The sequence below is a fragment of the Bactrocera tryoni genome, chromosome 4 (genome assembly GCF_016617805.1).
Source record: "Bactrocera tryoni isolate S06 chromosome 4, CSIRO_BtryS06_freeze2, whole genome shotgun sequence".
NCBI classification, from domain to species: Eukaryota; Metazoa; Arthropoda; class Insecta; order Diptera; family Tephritidae; genus Bactrocera; species Bactrocera tryoni.
The window spans coordinates 34,990,807-35,007,162 of NC_052502.1; the positions used below are offsets into that span (position 1 = coordinate 34,990,807).

At 33.2% G+C, this 16,356-nt stretch overlaps 1 long non-coding RNA gene across 1 annotated transcript; it reads left to right on the plus strand.

The window, feature by feature from the left end:
• The first annotated feature begins 205 nt into the window (after positions 1-205).
• Positions 206-7,080, plus strand: LOC120773407. Its single transcript, XR_005705161.1, has 2 exons — positions 206-430; positions 6,958-7,080. It is a non-coding gene; the product is annotated as an uncharacterized LOC120773407 (long non-coding RNA).
• The last annotated feature ends 9,276 nt before the right edge of the window (positions 7,081-16,356 follow it).

Sequence of the window (16,356 nt, forward strand, 5' to 3'; positions counted from 1 at the left end):
GTAAAGTTAATTGTTTGTAAATGAGAAAGGCAACTAAAGAGAGCTGTTGAGTAACAAATAAAGTACACACTCATAATTACTCAATTTCAACACAGGCCCGATCTCACCTCTTTTTGTGTTATAATATTTACTTGCTCAGCTCAGCATGCAAAAATCCCTTGTAATAAACAGCACAGGCTGCCGTTATTCGTGTCAATCAAAGGTAAACAACTATTGGAACGCAGTGAAAAATCAGTGTATTTGGGGCAGTATGAGAAAACTTTTTGGTTAATCGGGAAGACAATTGAAGAAAAAATTAAATATTAAATCACTCATGTAAATCAGAATATAGAAAAAGTGTGTTGTGAGAAACATAAAAATATACTTATATGTACATATGAAAAGTTATATTAAAACTGAGACGTAAAATATACTCGAGTTAAGCAATTGGGTAAGTTAAACCGCAAATAGGAATATTATAAAATATAAGAAATAAAAGCAGTTAAAAAATTGCAATTTTGTGCTTGCCTTATACACATACACACATATGTTGTATTTTTTTGCTTATTAAGATTTCTTTTCGTGAATGGTTCACTGATAGTCTCGAAATTTATTTATTAATTGTTTATTGAAAAAAAAGGGCTGGGATTTAGAATAGCATCCCTGGATTTCGGGAATAAAATGGGTATCACTGGAAAGGTGACGTTCTCCAGATCACGAAAATATATATATATAGTTGCCGCTGACTTATAGTTTTAAAGAAATTTGCATTTAAAGTTGAAAAATTGACAGCTTTTACATTGATAATTTGTATATTGTGAGTAACTTTTTCACTTATATTGTGCACTTTTCACGTACTAATAATGCTTTATTTGCAACAAATATTAAAAACATTAATATGCAGAATCGTTAGAGTGAAGTGCTAGTACGTGAAAAGTGCATAATATAAGTGAAAAAGTTACTCACAATATGCAAATTATCAATGTAAAAGCTGTCAATTTTTCAACTTTAAATGCAAATTTCTTTAAAACTATAAGTCAGCGGCAACTATATATATATATTTTCGTGTTCTGGAGAACGTCACCTTTCCACTGATACCCATTTTATCCCCGAAATCCGGGAATGCTATTCTAAATTTTACCCAAAAAAAGTGATCATTAACTCAGACTTAATTTTATTGCTATGTTTTATTTCGCGTGAGCTAAAATTATATTAAATCACTCTTCAAGTGAGATCTATGTATATGATATCAACACATACGCTAGAGAATTGGAATTTATTACATTGGGCCTATGAGATGTAGACGAAGGTCTGAACCAATTTCGGCCGATCTCAAAAGCTTAAAAGAGGTATATTCGAACACAGCAAAGGATAGTTACGAACTATTCAATGAGTCGAGAACTCGTTGACAACGAACTACGTCCAGGACGGCCATCAGCATCAACTGATGATCAACACATCAATAAAATAAAGGAAATATCGGAAGGATCAGTTAAAATCATTTTGAAAGAACATTTGGGCCTAAAAAAAGTGAAAGCGATTGGCTTCAAAATGCCTCAATTTTTTTTCGAAAAACAGCATCGAGTGGACGTCTTTGAAGGAATGCCCTCCGACTACCAGAGTGTCAACACAATGGCTCACAACTCTTGGTATTTGCAGCACGATTATGCACCGCCGCCTGTTTTTAATCAATTTGTGGCGTAACTACTACTAACTTTCAACAAGCTCAAACGAACGCTCCAAGAAAACCGTTTTGAGTCAGTTGAAGACATTACAAATGAATCGCTACTCGCATTGAATGCAAGAAGGATGACTTTGCTTGTAATAAGGTTAAGTTCTAAATAAATTAATTGTGAAATTATTTATAGAGCTCTTCAGTTTATTTTCAAAAACTTGTTACGAATAATTCTTATTTTCACACTTTGCCACCAGAATAATCTTCTAGTTTAATATATATATATAATATAAAATATATGTAATTTAAATACAGAAGTTAACAAGCATAAACCCGTTGCCAAAGCAACACAACAGTTCCTGACTAACTAATTAAAATCCACTTGCATCCCCCGTACTACTGAAGGCAATTACCTCTCTGTCACTTGTTGTTAACTAACATTTAACGAAGCAAATTTCGCGTCCAGCTTGGCAGTACACATCGCAATGGATGATATTTCGCCAACTCGGCAAGGATCAAATTTTCGCAAGCAAAGCAAATTTGGCATGCAACAAGTAGAAACCTTGAGGACTGGCTCACATAAGTAAATAATCAAAATGTACATATACATAGATTTGCTCATATTACTGCATACTGATATATATATGTGTGATATATATGTATATTAGGGTGGATAAAAGGAAAAATATTATTTTTTCGTTTGGTAGTTGAAAGCAAGACTTGATTTTTGGTTAATTTTATAAATAATATCAAGACTTAAAGGCCGGGAAGAACATTAGGGGTCAAAACGTCAAACAAAGGATCGGAATTCAAGCAACTATATAAATATTAGAAGTTTTTTAAAAGTACTCTTATATAGGGAATGGACGGGGTAATGCTCCGATTTCATCCATTTTAACAGTGTCGGTAGGGCATGAGCGAATTTGGTTTCTGTAGCTTAAGTGGTTTAGAAGATATTTATATTACTTACATATGTATATACTTGTACAAGGTCTGTCGCAAAAGAAACAGGACTGTTAAAAAAAAAAGTTAATATTTTTCCAAAGTTATATTTTGTTATTCAAAGTAGTTTAATTAGCGTTTCAAATGAGTGTTTAAGGTAATTTTTCGGAATGCTCTTGAGAATATCGGTCGTCGCCATTTGGATCGCTGAAATGTCCTGAAACCAGTGTCCTTTCATGGGAAAATGAAGTTTTCCAAATAGGTAAAAATCACAGGGTGCCAGATCAGGTGAGTAGGGTGAGTGATTAATGGTTGATGTGGAGTTTTTTGTCAAAAAATTAGTGACAAGCGTCGACCGGTAACACGGCGCATTATCGTGCTACAGGCGCCAGGACCCTGCCTCACGGTATTGTGGTCGAGCACGACGAATGCGTGACAAAAGACGCTTCATTACACCAAGATAAAACACAGCATTAATCGTTTGGCCAGGTGGGACGAACTCTCGGTGTACAATACCCTCGGAATCGTAAAAATAAATCAGCATTGTCTTTATTTTTGACTTCGGAAGTCGATTTTGGGCGGCCCGTTTTCTGATCGTCTAAGAGGTCCTCACTACCTTCTTGGAATCGCTTAAACCACTCATACACATTACTACGGAATAAGCACTGATCACCATAAACTTTTTCCATCATTTGAAATGTTTCAGTATGTTAAACGTTTTCCCAAGTTTAAAACAAAATTTAATATTTACTCTTTGCATTTTACGACCGATGACCAAAAGCTTCTGTCACTTTTTGATCGATAACATCGATTGTAGTTATCCAATTGTCTTAAAATTTTTACGAAATGTCAACAAGAGATCAACCTTTTTATTTCATAGACCCACAAATAGGTGGCGCCACCAGAAACAGTTATATTTAAAAAGTTCGGTTTCTTTTGCGACAGACCTTATATATATATGTATAAGTATATAACTCTAGTTCTAACTCGATATTTTTGAGGTGATACATACAACCGTTAGGTTAACGAAACTATTGTACTCTATAGCAACATATGGCAAGAGTACAAAAAATTAAAAACTGCAAGGCGGAGAATTTTCTCGTTACAATTAAGTGCTAACATTTGGAGACACCGAAATAAGTTCGAATTTTTTACCCACCCTAATATATGGCATATTATTTAATACGTATGTGCTCCAGTGCAAGCGTGTTAAGTTCGTTGCTTGAGAAGCAGAAGCTCGAGTGTAATAGAGAGATGCTCAAATTATATTAAAAGCTGTGAACATGGTCCTAAGGAGATACAAGTATTTAGTGCTTTTATGGAACAGATTGGCAAGCAAGTTAACTGACTAGTTCAATAATAACAACAACTACTTTGCTGCAATTGCTACAACTTTAGTGACAACACAAACTAATTGACGTTTTAACTGTCTTTATTAAATTTAGTTTAGAAATATTTATTTAAATAAAACGGAAAAGGGGATAACAAGTAAGAAAAAGCATAACCGAACTTTTTATACTTTTGCAACTAGCAACGATTAAAGTCGGTGCAATTCTTTCAGGTACATTAGATTTGCTAGTTATACGAAAAACAACTAAAATAAGTTTAACTACAGATTATTGTAGAAGAAAATCAAAATTCTAACCTGTACAAATTCCCCTTTTTTCAAAAAGTAAAAGAAGCTTATTGCAAATTGATTGTTAAACAATTTAAGAAGATAATGGGAAAGTGCCAAAAAGGGTTCGAGCACTAACGCCAATAATTGACAACTTCGCTTTCCTAACCTTCTTTAGCGACAAACTTTCATTATGAAAGTAACTTCTTTCAGCGCCTTTCTAACATTCACATACTCGTATACAATACTTATGTCCATCATTTATAAGTATGTCTCGCCTTATATCTGTTTTGTCTGCACTTAATGTCAAGTGTAGCAAACCATAATGAAAAATGGCAGAATTGTGTTGATGTCTACCCACATACCCACCAACACTGTGTAGCTCACTTTTTCGTAAACCGGCCAAATACTTCTATCGTCCTTAGTAATATGCTGGTTCTCTACCCCTATTGTTTACCTATAGCGTTTTCGACTTTTTGCTCGCGACACCAACAGCGCACATTAATCACACACCAGCATGCTGTAATTAGTGGCAAGCAGAAAGTGGTGGCCGTTATGATGCTCACATTTTTATGGCTGCATTTTAGACTTGAAATAAAAATCGCAATTTCTACCAAAGCGAAGGAGAAAAGAGGAAGTTATAAATGAAAAGTAGTTTGCTCCAAACGTAAAAAAATCAAGTGTAGCAAATGTGTAAATTATTTACTTATCAATTAACTCAGCATATTAGTTAATTATGTAATAACAGGTGGTTCAAGTAGATATAATTTTTCAGTATCGTCTACACAACGTTTACAAATCGGTCCACTTTAAAGTAAATACTTTTATGGTCGACATAATCGGCCTACTGAGCATACTATTCGCAACACCATCACCCATCTTAAGGCCCAGCTTACATTATTGGATAATATTCGACCAAATAAACCACGTCCAGCACGCAGTGGAGAAAATATATCAGTCGTAGCTGAGGGTATATACCAAGACTGTGGAGAGTCGATTCGGCGCCGTTCGCAGCAACTCGGGCTAACTTATGTAACGGCTTGGCCATTTTACATCGAGATCTTAAATTTAAAGCGTACAAAATACAGTTTGTGCAAGAACTAAAGCCACCTGACTTTCGCAAGCGATATCATTTCGCTCTATGGGCTGAAGAAATTCAGGATCTGCCATTTCATCCAGAAAAACAACAACAACAGAAATATCGGCGACATTTGGTTTCAACAAGACGGTGGCTGTTATTGGTGCTGGCGCTTCTACAGCTGTTGCTCTTGGTGTTGTTCATATATTTGCGGTATTCGTAGGCTACCGTATTTTTTATCAACCGTTAACCTTTTTTCAAAGCAAATTAACCTAGGAACCAGAACAATATGTTGAGAAGCTAGTTCATATGGAAAGTGCTGCTAGGAAATAACTACGTCTAAGCGGTATTATAAAGCTTTACAGAAATACAGCTTTGTATACAAAAATTATACATGGTATAGTAGAAAGAAATCCATTATTTTTCTAATAGAAGTTTTTACGAATTTGTATCTCGCGTTGTATAAATGCGTTCGAGTTATGTTGTATAATGTTAGAAAGTTAAGATTTCCAGATAGTTTTGTGATTGCTTGACTCAGTATTGTTTAAGCAGGCGGCCAAAGTAGTCGACACTAGCAAAAGAGAAAATACCTTCGAGAGACGATGAAATCCCAAGCAATCAAGCGTTTGGAAATGTTAGGAGTGCTTTGAATGGCCAATTATTGAAAATGTCGATAAAATAATGTAAATCGACGAGACCGATCTATCGATTAGCACTGTTGAAATTGGACAAGAACTAAAGCTTAAACAAAAAACTGTTTCAAACCTAAAACCAGAATAGTAAAAGCAGCTTTATCTATAGATGATACACGAGATAACGAAGAAAACATTCTTGAATCATCGAATTTGCCTCAATGAATGAATGCTACATCGCAATAATGTGGATCTATTAACGAAACCGATGGTTAGCCAAGGTTGTTGACAGATCAATTCGGATCTGTACTGTTAACAATTAAGCCCTCTGAATCAAACAATCACTCTGATGAGGCCAATTAACAAATACAAATGATTCCTTCCAGGAATTTAATTTTGCTTGATCAGTTTGTATGGCAGCTAAGTATATACTTAAGTGAACCGACCTGAACAATTTCTTTGGAGATTTTACCATTTCTTTAAACAATAATTCATACCAAATTTTTTGAAGATATCTCGGCAAACCAAAAAATTTTCTATACAAGCACTTGATTCTACAATACTTTTAGCATTTGGTCCTAAATTTTAAAGTTGATCAAGTTGTCAAAAACCCATTTTCAGTTTTTTCCTTTGTCTAAGTTCTAAGTTAGGATTTTAAAGGGTTTTTTCACTTGAGATGATCCTGTAAGGAGTTATCCTTCCAACGTGGTGGCATCTTTTTTCCGAAGGGTCACCGGAAATGGCGTCGCAATGGCCGAGTTTGAAATATTTTTTTCCAAAAATTTCAGAATTTCTTTGTTAATATTGTATGTTTGTAGCAATAAAACATTCTAATAAAATATTTAATTTTTTAAATGAGAAAAAAATTGTTGAAAAAAGCAATATTTTACCCGAGAAAACCCATGCAACCCCTTTATGTATAAACAGTATTTTATGTACACACTTATTATAAATATATTTCATATATACTCTATATTTGTACCTATATACATGTATTTTTTACAATTGACACTTTTTATTTTTTTTCATATTCCAGGTAACTTCGTTGGCTTTGACGCTGATATTTGGAAAGTTCTGATCTACACTTTCGTAGAACAGTATAAAGTCAAGAAAATTGACGGTGTTGACAAACCAGAGGCTGGCAGCATAATTAATTTACCGAAATTGGATATCATGTGTATACTCATGAAAGCTGTTTAGACGGGCTTTCCACACATCCACTCAGAAGGTTTTATTGTACGTTGAGTTGTCACACGCTTAAAAAATCATTTTTCGCCATTGACATATGAAAATGCTAACTTGACGCATCATCATCCCATGCCCAGGTTGACAAACTCTTCACACCAGCTGCGCTGCGTCTCGCTGATTGGTGACAAGTAATACAAGTCAATCAAGGCGCATGTGCAGAAGCTGCGTATCATTAATCTTTATATCACATTTCTGTATTTAGCTGTAATTAACATTTTTTTCTTAAATAAACAATAAAAAAAACAAAAATTGAAGAAAAGATAATGAAAACAGTCAAAAGACAAACATGAATTTACTAAACATAGTGTGAAATAACAAAAATGAACTCTTATTGTAGATATCAAGTATTTTTTTAGTAAAATTCAATGTATAGGTATACATATGTGTTGTCAATGCAAAAATAATTGAAATAAAAGAATATTTAACTATTTGAAGCCACATAACTTTATTTTTACAATGTTTCCTTATTTGTTCATTTTCACTTAATTTATATTTTATTATACCATCCAATTTTCAAAAACTCCACTCAAAGTCTTATAATTTGATACCAATATCATCAAACTCGGTTAATATTTGTCCAAATTATAACAAAACTGCCATTTTTTCTTATTTTCAAAAATTCTTCTCAAATCCTTTTAGTTTGACACTAAAATCGTCAAGATCAGTTAGAAATTGCCGAACTTACGAAAAATCGCAGTTTTCTCAATTTTTTTCTAGCTTTACAAAACTCTTTTCAAATTCATTTAATTTGACACCATATATATCAAAGCTCGGTTAAGAATTGCCGAAATTACAAATAATCTCTCTTTTCTACATATTTTCCAAAACTCTTCTCAAATCCCTTTAACTTGACACCAAAAACATCAAGATAAGTTAGAATTTGCCGAATTTACGGAAAATTTCAATATTCTCAATATTTTTCCAATTTTCCAAAACTCTTTTCAAATCCCTTTAGTTTGACAAACAAACTCATGAAAATCTGCTAAGATTTGCCGAAATTATAACAAAAACTGCCATTTTTTTTAATTTTTAAAAATTCCTCTCAAATCCTCGACACCAAAATCATCACAATCAGTTAAGAATTGCCGAATTCACTAAAAATCGCAATTCTCTTAATTTCTTCCAATTTTCTAAAACTCCTTTAAAACCCCTCTAGTTTGACACCAAAATCATTAAAATCGGTTAAGATTTGCCGAAATTACGAAAAAATCCAATCTGGTCACCCCAGCAAATGGCGGCGCATCCAAAATTTGCGTTTCACCAAATCGCCAATTTGCACCAGGCACCCAGAATCGCCCAGTAGGTAGCAGCCGCAAAAAATTTTTTCTTCCTGTAGCCTACCTCAAAGGCGCTGTATGAGCTGCGTTACCGGCATATGCAGGACAACCGGAACTGAAGGCTGATGCCACATTTACGTCAATAACTTCCGTAATTCAGCACCGATTTCGATCGTTCAGGCACCAAATGAAAGGGCAAGCGCGCAGCTACACAATCGAATACAAACAAACGATAACAAGCTGCAAATAGAACATATTTTTTTTAAGCAAATGTATCGAAGCAACTGTATGCTAAAAACTGAAATTTTCATATTAATAAAGTAAGATGAAAAGATCTTCGTGTTATAAATCACTAGAAATACGCTTCATAAGTATATTCTGTTAATGGCAACATTTCAACTGCAATACATTTGAAGTTATTGCATGTTTTTGAATAGCTTCTTTCTAACTGAATTGCCGTGCTTCTGTAACAGATGAAAGGAAGTGCATAACATTTGTGTTTTCTAAAAGCGATCACCTTTCATTCGCCACCAAAATCATTGAAATCGGATGGATTTTACCCGAACGTGATAAGTACTTATCGCGCACGCAACTACAGGAAGTGGTGGATAATGCAGTACTAATGCATACCGATCGCATATTCGCTATAACTTTGGTAAAACTCAGTTGATTTCAATGATTTTGGTGGCAAATGAAAGGTGATGGCTTCTAGAAAACATAAGTATTATGGCTTACTTTCATCTGTTACGTAAGAATGGCAATTCAGCTAGAAAGAAGCTATTCGAAAACATGCAATAACTTCGAATGTATTGCAGTTGAAATGTTGCCATTAACAGAATATACTTACGAAGCGTATTTCTAGTGATTTATAACACGAAGATCCTTTCATCTTTGTTTATAAGTATCAAATTTTCAGTTTTTTATCATACAGTTGCTTTGAGACATTTGCTTCAAAAAATATCTTGTAGTTGTAGTTTGTTATAATTCGTTAGTACTTAATTGTGTAGCTGCACGCTTGCCCTTTCATTTGGTGCCTGAACGATCGAAATCGGTGCTGAATTACGGAAGTTATTCACGTAAATGTGGCATCAGCCATTAGTTCCGGTTATCCTGCATATGCCGGTAACGCAGCTCCTACAGCGCCTTTGGGGTAGGCTACAGAAAATAAATTTTTTTTTGCGGCAGCTACCTACTGGGCGATTCTGGGTGCCTGGTGCAAATTGGCGATTTGGTGAAACGTAAATTTTGGATGCACCGCCATGTGCTGGGGTGACCAGATTGGATTTTTTCGTAATTTCGGCAAATCTTAACCGATTTTAATGATTTTGGTGTCAAACTAAAGGGGTTTTAAAGGAGTTTTAGAAAATTGGACGAAATTAAGAAAATTGCAATTTTTCGTAAATTCGGCAATTCTTAACTGATTGTGATGATTTTGGTGTCGAGGATTTGAGAGGAATTTTTAAAAATTACAAAAAATGGCAGTTTTCGTTATAATTTCGGCAAAACTTAACCGATTTTGGTGTCGAATTGACGGCATTGATGGGGAGTTTTGGAAAATTGAAGAAAATAACGATTTTTTGTGATTTCGGCAAATCTTAACCGATTTTTATGAATTTGATGTCTAATTAAAGGAATTTGAAAATAATTTTGGAAAATTGGAAAAAAATTAAGAAAATCAAAATTTTTCGTAATTTCGGCAATTCTTAACCGATTTGACGATTTTGGTGTCAAATTAAGGGAATTTAAAAGGAATTTTCGAAAATTAGAAAAAATGAAGAAAATAGCGATTTTTTTCATAATTTTGGCAAATCTTCACCGACTTTTATGATTTTGGTCTCAAATTAAAGGGATTTGCGAGAAGTTTTGGAAAATTGGGAGAAACAAAGAAAAACACTTTTTTCGTAATTTCAACAAATCTAAACCGATTTTTGTTTCAAATGAAAGGTAATTCAGAGGAGTTTTGGAAAATTTATAGAAATTGTATGATATAGATTCATAATAAAGTTAGATTGAGAAAAATAGAAAAAAAAAAGGGAAACTAATATTGTGTCCATACTCACCGATGTTTTCTGCTAAAATATCTAAGTCAAACACATTATTGCATCTTTTGCTTTGAAAATTTCTTTTAAATACCATACATTTATTTTTTACTAAATGTTTACATGGTTTCTGATAAGCAGTTGATTTCTGTGAATTGACCATTTTGGTAAATGGTGATGATGATGTGCAACCTAAATTTTCCTCTCTTATGGCGAAAATTGGAGATTTGTACCACACGCCCAGAATTTCCACATTTGTAAGCCGATCGAGACCGTTGGGGTATCTAATAAAGGGTAACGCCAATTATCTGCCAATTCTGGATCCAATATCGTTATGCATTCCCGTTTTGTCTATAAAATATTAATTTGTAGCCTTCAAACAAATTATAATTTTTCTCTCGAAAACTGCTTGAGATACAAGAAAACAGACAGTCTTAAAGCAAAACTATGTCAACATGTTTTTCCAAAAAATAAAACACAGTATTTTTAGTCAGAAAGAAATATATTTCATATTTATAAATCAACCTAAAAATAGTCAATAACTTTTTAGGTACCACAAAAGTACATAAAATTCATCCAAAATTTTGAATTATTTGGGTATAGGGCTATAGTGACATTAATTAATATATTTAAAGTACTTAAATTCCTCACACTCAAAAGTGCGGCCAACCATTTCCAGTCACTTGAACTTAACATCAGCGCAAGGAATGAGTTAGTGATTTAGTCATCCTTTCATGCCAATTATACTATTTTTGTCCTAGTCCAATCAATTGACATTTGCGCAACACAACTTTACTTGCTCAACTCTTGTACAAAGAGCTTCATCGTAATCTAACAATGAAAAAAAAAGTCTTTATTGTTTATTATTTTCAGACCTTCCTCAATACTCTTACACAGAATTAAATATTTTCATATGAGATTATAATTATTGCTGAATTATAAGTACTGTCATAAATAATATAGATTAGTTAAGAATAATGTAGCAAACTTTTTCATTAACTTGTGGTATATGCAAATATGAGTAGTATATCGTACACTATAATAATCTACATAATTATTCAAATGGACACCCATAGTGAAATTTTAGGGCATACAAGCGCACAAGCGCACAAGCGCGTTAAAAAATATTCAAAGAAATATGAAGATGAAGTAAATAAGTGAAAATCATCAAATAAATTAAGCGAAGGCTAAAACACAGACAAGTTTTGAAAATATGAGAAACGGTCATATACAAGTATATTACACGATTCGACTGTACTGTTTATCAAATTATTCGAAAACCAAAATATTAAAAACAAGTAAGGAAGGGCTAAGTTCGGGTGTCACCGAACATTTTATCCTCTCGCATGGTAAAGTGATAATCGAGATTATATTATCCGTCATTTACATATTTTTCAAATACCGTATTTGTGTAAAGTTTTATTCCGCTATCATCATTGGTTCCTAATGTTTATATTATACAGAGAAGGCATCAGATGGATCTCAAAATAGCGTTATATTGGAAGAAGGCGTGGTTGTGAACCGATTTCACCCATATTTAGTACATGTCATCAAGATGTTAAGAAAATATTACATACCCAATTTCATTGAAATCGGTCTAGTAGTTCCCGAGATATGGTTTTTGGTCCATAAGTGGGCGACGCCACGCCCATTTTCAATTTAAAAAAAAAGCCTGGGTGCAGCTTCCTTCTGCAATTTCTTCCGTAAAATTTAGTGTTTCTGACGTTTTTTGTTAGTCCGTTAACGCACTTTTAGTGATTTTCAACATAACCTTTGTATGGGAGGTGGGCGTGGTTATTATCCGATTTATTCCATTTTTGAACTGTATATGGAAATGCCTGAAGAAAACGACTCTGTAAAGTCTGGTTGGCATAGCTATAGTAGTTTCCGAGATATGAACAAAAAACTTTTTAGGGGGTGGGGCCACTCCCACTTTTCAAAAAAAATTGCGTCCAAATATGCTCCTCCCTAATGCGATCCTTTGTGCCAAATTTCACTTTAATATCTTTATTTATGGCTTAGTTATGACACTTTATAAGTTTTCGGTTTCCGCCATTTTGTGGGCGTGGCAGTTGGCCGATTTTGCCCATCTTCGAACCTAACCTTCTTATAGAGCCAAGGAATACGTGTACCAAGTTTCATCATGATATCTCAATTTTTACTCAAGTTACAGCTTGCACGGACGGACGGATGGACAGACGGACGGACAGATGGGACGGACGGACAGACAGACATCCGGATTTCGACTCTCTCATCACCCTGATCACTTTGGTATATATAACCCTATATCTGACTCTTTTTAGTTTTAGGACTTTACAAACAACCGTTATGTGAATTAAACTAAATACTCTTCTTATAAACTTTGTTATGCGTAGAGTATAAAGCAAACAGATCAAAATAATCAGAGAAGAGAGTTGATGTAACTATAAAGATTGTATGTGAGATGACGCAAATATTTCTACATATAATCTCAATGACTAAAAATATTTTAACTTTTCCACATAGTAAAATAATCAGCAAATAAATGTAATTCACAGCCGCAATGAGGTTCAAAAAGAGTTTTATTTATATTGCAACTACTTCGATTGTAACCAGCGATTTTATTTAATTTGCATAGAACCATTATTTTCTGGTGAATTACAAGAAGTAAAATAATTTCTAAAATTGCTAATGATGTTCGCCAGTGAATGAGCCAGTGACCAATATAAATAAGTAGCTCTTCCTGGATATTTCGATGGAATTCGAATTTAGATTCAACTATGTATGAAAATTAAAATCGTGTATTTGTAAATTGATGTGCTTAGTTTAAATTTGCAGAATCCTATTTAATTTACTCATAAGTTCAAAATGAAAAAAATTATATATGTATATATAGATGGATATCTGTCTTATTAAAACTGCTTTAAAAATTTGGTTACTCTACGATTTTGCTTAACTCTAAAGCTGCTTGTATTATCTGCTTATGCATAAAGTATAGTTTTGTGTTGAGGGATCATATTAAATTTTTTTTACAACAGATGGATCATCTGAGACGTAGCTGCGACCAACATTTGAAAGGGATAATCTTCAAAACATAAATGTAAAAGAATTTTCTTTCGAATGATAATAAACAATCCCCATTATGTTTGAAGTTTCCGTGTTTTTTTTAAGTAGAGAATCTTGAAATGAACAACCCTTTACATTTAAAAAATTATAGCACAATTATGTGGGCAATTTCAAGGCACACAATAATAAAGCAAGACTTAATATATTTCTATAGCAACTCTAATGAAATTTTTATAGCTTAAAGAACACATTTTGAAAGTCTTTAAACATATATTTAATACCAACTTTTTGTTGTTTTGCCTGCTTAACAGACATAAAAGGCGTATAAGCAACAAGGAAAACTTTTAAGGACATTTAGTGTAAATGGAATGTTTTGATTATATGATAGACAAACCAAAGACTACATGTCTTGTGTAAAAATCAGCCATAGAATCAAAATTTGGCAAGGAAAACTAAATATGAATTATATTCAATATTATATAGAATATATTATATGAAACATAGAATATATTATATGATAAACAAGAATAAAGCTGTGAGTTGGAATGAAACTTAACCCCACAAACAAAACCAGAGTAGTAAAGAAAATTTTCGGAAGTCTTTGGACAATGACTGCAAATGTATATTAGGGTTTTCGCTATTTTTCGAGTTAATATTTTTTTAGAGGCTCTTTGAGATTTCAGGTTTTTGTCCTATATAAATTACGCAACGAAAAAGAAGTTTTTTTTATTTTTAGCGGCTTTACTTTTCCATACACCTGTATATACCACAGGGTATTTTGATATTTTTAATGAAGCAAGTAAATCTACAAATCTGAAAAATGAATATTCTGGTTAAAAAATGTTTGCTCTACAAAAAAATCTGATTAATAATTTAATATATATAAAAAAACCGTTTAAAGTAGTATTCGTAAGTGTCTTATATAGTACATTTTGTGTTGCTCATACGGCATGGTGTACTGAATGAATACAGTACATATAATTAATAAATTTAATTAAGTATAATTTCTAAAGGCTTTTACGAAAAAAATTAATAAGACCGCTAATTTTTGTTTAGATTTACCTATTTTCAAAGCTATGGGTTTACTTCGCGTTGAAGACAAAAAAAAATTAATGCTAAAAAACTAAACAACTTTATAATAAATATATTTGTAAAGTAAATTTGCAAGTATTTAGGCACTGCTTAAATTAAAAATATAGAGCTAAATTTTTTAAGGGTAGAAACTATTTCAGTTTAGAGGCTTATTAAAAACATCAACTTAGAAAATAATATACGAACGTATAGCAGCGTGAAATTAGGTGAGGGAGTATTTTAAGTTTTAGCAGCTTCGAATATTTTAAGTTGCACGTACTTTGAAATATAAGAACATCAGTCACGGTTGACCTCGAGCAATCCCTAGGCAACGCGAGCGACCAATGAAATCATAGTAACAGCAAAGTTTAATAAGCCCATAATTGAATAAAATCAAAATTGAGTTTAAGCTAAACGGACAAAGGAATGACAAGATACATGAGAAATCGAAACAGAGGAAGTAAGTAGCACAAGGCTGAAGGAGATGACGACAACAATTGGTAGCCATGCAGTCGATTAAACAACAAAGCGCCACTTTATACCAGGTAGTTGGTTAATTTTATGGTGGATTAAAGCGATGGGGTGTACATTGTAGTTGTTACAAAATACCAAAAATTATTATGAAAATAATGAAGATGATTTATGAGAATATAAATAATGTTTCAAAGAAAATATAAAATGATTTAAGCTAGGAAAAAAATTGAAAGTAAAATGTCGACCCATTTGACCGTTCAAATGATTTTGGTAGATATTTTGGTATGAAAAGCGTTATTGTTTGACTAGTCCAAATAAAGCTGAACTTTTTTAAAAAATTCTGTTCCCACAATAATAGAGAGCATTTTAACTGCCGATGAGGCAATGACCCTGAACCAAAAAACCACGCCAAAGCCAAAATCATGTTTTTTCGATATTTTGGTGCATCATGAATTTGTTCCGGAGGAACAGACGGTCATAAAAAAGTTCTGTTTGCGTGAGAACATTCGTCGAAAACGGTCTGAATTGTGGAAAAACAATTCATAGATTTTACATGATGATAATCCACCATCGCTTCGAGCCACGCTTATTACCAAATTTAAAGCCAAAAACGCTATGAATACCAGCAATCAACCAAATTTGGGTCCGTGTGATGTTTTCTTGTTCCCCAAACTGAATTTCCCGCTCCGTTTTTCGTTTTGTTTACAATTTCCGGGTACTCTTTGTTACAATGTATTTCCGATTTTTAATATATAATAATTACGTATACGCCACCGTCTTTAACTTCTTATGGTGAACCAATGAATAACTTGTTATTTGTCATTTTTTTAGCATGTATAATCTCTGGGATAGCTATAAATGCAAAATATAAGATATGGGTAAAATAAATCAACTAATGTTACCCCTATTAATAAAACCACAGACAGTCAATTTTCCGAAGCTCTTCTAGGACTCCAGAAGCCTTTCGTGAATCACTATTGAGATCTGTCCCGTTCAGAGAAAATTGTATACAGCAAGGTGCGACTTAAGATTTTGGCTAAGTTCATAGTAAATGATTCCCTGCCAATCCCGGCAATAAGTAAAGCAAAACCTTCCTAATCGCCAATCCTGACTTGGCCACTTTTTAGCCGACCATTTAATGCTGAGAAATTTGCTTCACGTTGTCGTAATAGACCCATCTTTTAACAGCAGTAACCAACCATTGGAAGGAAATTCGGTATATGCGGTTTTTTTTCATTAACGCGTTTGTCACCCATACATAGACCTTTGTTTGGAACTCAG